Genomic DNA, 7159 nt, shown 5'->3' on the forward strand with positions numbered 1-7159 from the left:
CAATGGCATGAACACGCTCCTCTCTGGGTACCAGCTCCTGTGTGTACGTTCTCCATTTTCTCTCCAAGCTTTGGGAAACAGGTCAGAAGATTACAGAGTTCCATGGAAACTATAAAAGTGTCAGCCACGTTTGCTTTTCATTGCAACATTACTTGGAATTATGACTGTGTTTTATAGTTACCAGAGTCTGTCCATGTCCATGCACAGCTTCAACAATCCACTGGGGCCGGCAGGACAGCTCGAACTATTCTCCTAAGCATAAAAGGAAGGCTGCGACACGTCGCCAATGCACCACCGTCTGTAAAATTTCTTTGCACATTTGTTGCTTGCTTGTTGGTCCTCCATACCTGGGAGAAAAGGATATGGAACTCCAGAGGTGGCTCAGCTGGTAACTTGCCTGCAAGGAAATGTGAGGACCTGAATTCAGATTCTCAGCACCGTGTTAAAAGCTCGGTGTGGCTGTGCACACACACAGGTCTAGAGCTGTGGAGGAGGAGATAGGTGGGTTCCAAGGTTCATTGGCCAGCCAGTCCATCCAATTGATGAGTGATGGGTTTAGTGAGAGACAGTCTCAAAAAGTAAGGTTGAAGGTGAATGAGGATGATACCTGACATCAACCTTTGGCTTCCACATGCGTACATACATACCCACAAATATGAACATGCACATACACACACACACTTGCACACACATATACACATCCACAAAAAATATGAACATGTACACACATGTATGTTGTTATACCATTACCCAGTGTATTAATTAGTAAGGGTTTTCCTGAGAAATAAAACCAGTTCTATATCTATATTTACAGAGACGAAATAGACATAGACACATGATTTATAGCTAAAAATAATTATACACTAGGTAGGAGGCTAAAATATACAAAGCTAGATGATTGATGATAGACGACAGACAGACAGACAGACACAGGTGATGGCTCAGATGATTTTGTAGGTTAGGTACTCCCACAAGCCAGAGTATAATTCAGTCCAAGACTGTCAGTCCTGAGGATCAGGAAGCCAATGTGAGATTCTGAGGATGAGGAGGAAACCTGAGAACCTTGGCATGGGATGGTCCTGCTGCAAGGCTTCACCTGCAGCCAAAGTCCAAAGTCCAAAGAACCCCTAGCCTGATGTCTAAAGTATGCCAGCTCAAAAAGACAAGAAATTCTCCCTCTGCACCCCCCTCCCCCGCACTGAACCTAGGCACTCAGCATATAGAACAGCGCTCACCACATTGGTGAAGGTGAGCATCCTTCATTCAGCCTAGTAATTTGAATGCCAACCTTCTAGAATCGCCTTCACAGACATCCAGAAATATGGAAAAGAGACACCTAAAACCAACAATGGCGCCCAGCTGAATGTCCTTCCTTGCCTTACCCATATTTTTAGGATTGGGCCTTCAGCTTCTCCAAAGTGTCAAGGTCACCTGAGGTATGAACTCCGGGGCCTTCTCTAAGCTTATCCCAAGCCATTCTCACTGTCTGCATCCCATTGCCCACCACAAAGCTATGTTCTGGTTATCCTAACCCACACAATATCACACCCTCTCACCACTCTGCCATTACTCCAGTGCATTTTGCAGCTCTCCACTCTTCCATGTGGCTAGGCTCATGTTTACAAATGTGTTCCCTCTCTATTTTAGATACAATCTCCACCAGGAATCCTTTCTGATTCCTTCTTTCTGGTTAGATGCCTCCATTGCATTCATCTATTACAGCATCTTCTTCTGCTGGGTCCACCTCTTATCTGCCTCTTGTGCCATAGGCTCTCTTAGGATGAGAGATGATGTGCATCTATCTCATCCACAGGAGCACCAGTGTCCCTAGAAGATGCGCAGTCATTATGCAGCAAGAACTGAATAGGTGGTTGGCTCCTTTATACTTATGTTCTCAGCCAATGTCTTCTGGCTTATGAGTCAGAAGTCTCTGGATTATTACTTACCCTGTCTGTTCCACACCTTCAGCTCCACTGAGGATCATCACTGCACTTTGGAATGAAGCAGAACACCTGGGACTTCCTGCTGTGCATTTTTGGGAAACATCCAAAGAAGACAGGAAGAGAAGGAAAGAGAGTAAGCTCAGGGTATCCCTCTGTCGGCCCCTTACTTTGATGTCATCTTCTGACTGCAGTTGAATCTTTGTACAACTACAAGTCTGACAGGAAGCCTTCTCTTCTACATCATAGTTTTCAATGGCTTCCAGTGACTTATGTATCCATATCCTCCAGTCCTGCAAGCTGAAATGGCTTTCTACCTCCTGCTATGAACAGTTTAGGTGGGCACATCACCATAACTTGTTCTCTGAACTTTCATCAACCTACCTATGGGAAGTATCTTCATTCCTGACCATCTGTGGTGGATTCTATTTCCTCCTAGGGTTTTGGTGCATGTAAAGTTATGATTTTCAAGTTCTCTGGGATGGCTTCTGTCAACTTTAGATATTTGAAAGTCAATCTCAAGAGAGTCCCCAGATTGCTGCTATATTATACATAGATGAGAGTTTCCAGAGAGCTTGCGATAAATTATCCACTCTCTGCTAAGTTTTTGCATTTATGTTATGAGCAGCTCTCCTTAGATCTCAGGAATCACAGTCTCCCATGCTCATGCGGCATCTCTACACCTATATAATTCAGCAGGATGGATATTCACATCCTCTTCATGCTTTGCAATTATTTCTCAGTGATTTCAAAACTATCCTTTGTTTGATTTATCACTTGATTGGCCTGGTGGTCACATCCCGATTCATATAATTACAGGATCTAACTGTGTTGGAATTAGACATTGGTATGGAAATCACAGATGTCATCAGTCTTACCATTAGTATTTCTCTTTAAATATTATTATTTTTAATAATAAATCTCTCTCTCCCTCTCTCCCTCCCTCTCTCCCTCTCTCCCTCTCTCTCTCTCTCTCTTTCTCTCTCTCTCTCTCTCTCTCTCTGTGTGTGTGTGTGTGTGTGTATGTGTGTGTGTGTGTGTGTGTGTGTCTATATGAGTGCAGGTGCCTACAGAGGCCAGATGATGACATCAGATCCTGGAGCTAGAGTCTGTGCTTCACAGTGCATGTGTGGAGGTCAGAGAAGGACAGCAAGCAGGAGTTGGCTCTCTTCCTGTACCATGTGGGTCCCCAGGATGGAACAGGTTTTCAGGTTTGGCGTCAAGGGCAGTGAGCCTTCCATTCTTCTCATCTGCCCCTGTGCTCCTCTTCAGTATCCTGTGGTCTTCAAACTCAGTCTATAAAATAGTGAGTGAAAGTTATGTTCTCAAAGAGGGCTATAGGAATGGACCAAATGGTATATGTCTGGGATTAGCTATGACCAGGAGGAGGCTGAGCCATCCTCATATCTGACACACTCTGATGGAGAAACCCCAACCCAGTGACTCTATGATCTAGAGCTAGCCCAATCCAGGGAAATTACATGTGTGCAGCTAGAATGCAGGTTCGATGGGAAGCACGGGATCTGATTAAGGAGTATTCTTCTCACCTAACTGACAAAGGATTTATATTTAGAATGATAGGGCCTAGAACTCAAAATTGAAAGAATGAACAACCAAATGAGCAGAATGGGCAGAAGATTTGGACATACTTGTCTTATAGGCAGTATGTAAAGATGGAGGATAAACTGATAAAATGTTGCTCAACACCTTTAGACACAAGAGTAATGTAAACTTATACCACAGGCGCTACTAGTGTGGACCTATGGGAACACCTAAGCTAAAAATGCCAAGTGATGAAAAGTGCACAGGGCAACTGGAACTTGGGTACACTACCAGTGAAAATGGAAAATGTCACAAACATTCTAAAAAAACAAAACAAAACAAAACAAAACAAATCACCAAGCAACTTAGAGGTTTCTTGAAAAGCTGGGGGGCGGGGAGTATTTGCCTACAGTCTCTAGATGTTAAGAATATAATACATTCAAAAGCCCCAGGAACTTGGCAGATGTCTAAGGTGCAGGCTTTGAGAAAGTAAGATTATGCTGTCTTATCATGGCCTGGCTGGGTAAGTGTGTGAGAAGGGAGTGGAGGCAAGGTCAGAGAAGAGAAAGATTTAGAGGAAGCGAGATGATGAAAGGACAACTTGGCTGGCCATCACTAGCTGTGAAGGTAAAGAGAGAGGGGCCATTGGCCAAGCTCTGCATCCACGGGGAACTAAAGTCTGCCACTAACCTGAGCAAATTCCCTCCAAAAGCCTTCTGAAAGGAACACAGCCCTGCTGATACTTTGAATTTAGCCCAGCGCTGTTTTCTGACCCGCATTACTGTAAGATAACAAATCTGGACTGTCTAACTCACTATGTTTGTAATAGTTTGCAATGATAGAAATAAGAAATGAATTCTTAGATAGAAATAACATAGGATCCAGTAATTCTTTTGGGTATTTCTCCCAGAGATACAAACATTTATGCTTGTATAAAAAAACCAATAGACATGCTTACAAAAATATCTTTCTACTATTACAAAACGATCCTGGAAACAAGCTAATGACTTTCAGTAGGCGAGCAATGAATCAAACTGTAATGCACTCACACAATAGGATGAGGTATTGATATACATGGTGGCTGGAGGAGTCTCACATTTCTAGATATTGCATGATACAGACGGGGAGTGGGGTGGGGCATGGCTCTTTCGATGCCAACACTTGTCTTTCTTGAGTATGGTGATGGTCAAATGTATCTGTGTGTGTGCTAAAAAATTCACCGGAATATACACTACTATCAGAAGCCCGCTTTTCTGCATGGTAATTTAAAATAAGAAACTCACATCGTTATGACCTAACAACAGAGCAGCTAAGCAGCTCCCATCATGGATGCCTTTTGGGAGTTTCCAGCCCCAGGAAGGAAACATCAACACAATTGTGGAAGAAGAAGCTATTTCTCTCTCTGTGTTTTCCTCTCTCCCAAGTACTAGTCGGAGCTCCTGCGGGACTTCTGGAGACTTACTAAGAGTTTTCTCCTCCCTGAAAAATGAGAAGTTGGTGTAGAAAGCACCATTGTCCTTTTTAGCAGGAAACTGGGACTCATCATCTTATGAGCACAGGGGTCCCTCCTGGTTTGGTCTGCCTGGAACCTGAAAGCTCATTCTAAATCACTCAAGTATGACCTGGGAAAAACATGTCATTTATCTGAACCTCAGTTTTTCACGTATGAAGAAAATCCTTGCCCTCTCTCACCAGGCCATCAAGACATATGAATTTTAATTTGTAAAGTCTACGTAAACATGATCTGGAGATGTTGTTATGAATATGAGAATTGGACATAGGGGCAGTCTTAAATTTGGAAAAAAGGAGAACATTTTTATCAAAGAAAATTAAGTAATGAGAGAAAGATGCATATACACAATGAGAGAGATATAGACAGCCTGCATTTATGCACACACATATACATACATAAACATATACTAATACATATACACATATACATATACATAAACATATACTAATTCTATACATAAACATATGCTACGCACGGGCTATACAGTCTATTTTCTTCAGGTTCTACTCATATTATATTCTTTTACCATTTAAATAAGTAATTCCTGAGCCGAATTAAGGACTGGCTTTTCACTGTTGTATGGTTATTAAACAAGAACCTAGAGCTGACACTAAATAAAATGCATAGAATTTCTCTTGGGATGATAAGGCTGCTCACTATAAATCCATAGATCTGACTATAAATACCCGTTTGCATGCTATTTCACAGAAAGCTCAGGCGCAGACTGTCCATAGTCCAAGGAAAAACCATTATCCACTCACTTTTAATTTTTCCCCCTTCTTGACTTTGCTACGGAAAGGTGAATTTCTCCACTGTGAACTATAACAGTCAGAAAATTCCAGTGAGGTTAGTTACATATGGAATGATGTCTGCACTTTCAGGGGATCTATAGCAATACACAGCTTGCCAAATCAGTTCTTCAGGAACATTATTAATTAACCCAGAAGAACAGAATATTGAGTGCACTTGCCTTGAAATGAATGTACCAATGCCATATCTTAGTTTTAGGCTTGTCATCTTCTCCACACCAAAAATCATTCTACTGTGATTTTTTTGAAACCTTGGGCACATCAACACTGTTTGAGTCTGTGCTTTATAACTCTACCACCACAACGACACCATGAGTTTTATGGCCACACACTTCCTTCTTGGGCAAAATCCATTATATTCTCAATTTTAGCGGGACTAGTTTGTACAGGCATGCTTAGTTAAGCTCCAGGCTCATTTTCTCTTTTACTCAATTTCCCTTTTCTTTCTGGGAATAGGAGCAGTTTGAAGAGGTTTTGAAAATTATAAATCACCCCCTACTTTATTCTGCAAACATTTATTGTGTTCTATTTCATCATTTCTAGTGTGAGATAAAAACAAAGCAAAATGATATATGGATTTTGACTTAATTAAAGATCTAGGGTGGAGCAGGGGAGACCCTTGGTCTGTGATAAGTTAATTGCAAATTCACTGAGATAGAGACTTTTAGACACCGAGATCACAATGGAGGACAGTAGTGGGATTTTAAAACACAGTGCTGGGGCGGAGAGATGGCTCAGCGGTTAAAAACACTGACTGCTCTTCCTGAGATCCCGAGTTCAATTCCCAGCAACCACATGGTGGCTCACAATCATCTGTAATAGGAACTAGTGCCCTCTTCTGATGTGTCTGAAGACAGAAACAGTGTATTCATATACATAAAATAAATAAATCTTTAAAAAAAAATAAAACACAATGCTTCCTAATGAACTTGCTTAGCTTCCAGAGTTTTGGGTAAAAGTGTCCATCACAATCATAGATAATAAGAAAAGTCTTACTTCCATCTTGTCTCCTATTGAGTTATTCCTATTGAGTGATATTGAGTGGACCAGCCATAGAGGGAGACTTTCACTAGAGTTGGGACTTTTATGAACACATGGATGAAGTTCAAAGCAGAGGTAGAACCAAGTTTCTAAGAAACAGCAACTCGGCTGCTTAAAAAGTAAGTCACTGATCCTCAGTCATTCTCTGGCTTACGCATGCTTCTCTTGAGCTGGATTTATTGCTCTGACATTCTTGGGTGAAAAGATTATATATGCCAGTAAGATCATGGTAATGGCATAGTGATAAATCCGATTCTGGGAGGAGGAGGAGGAAGAGAAGGAGGAGGAGGAGGAGGAGGAGGAGGAGAAGGAAG

The sequence above is a fragment of the Mastomys coucha genome, unplaced genomic scaffold (assembly GCF_008632895.1).
Source record: "Mastomys coucha isolate ucsf_1 unplaced genomic scaffold, UCSF_Mcou_1 pScaffold5, whole genome shotgun sequence".
Taxonomy (NCBI): Eukaryota; Metazoa; Chordata; class Mammalia; order Rodentia; family Muridae; genus Mastomys; species Mastomys coucha.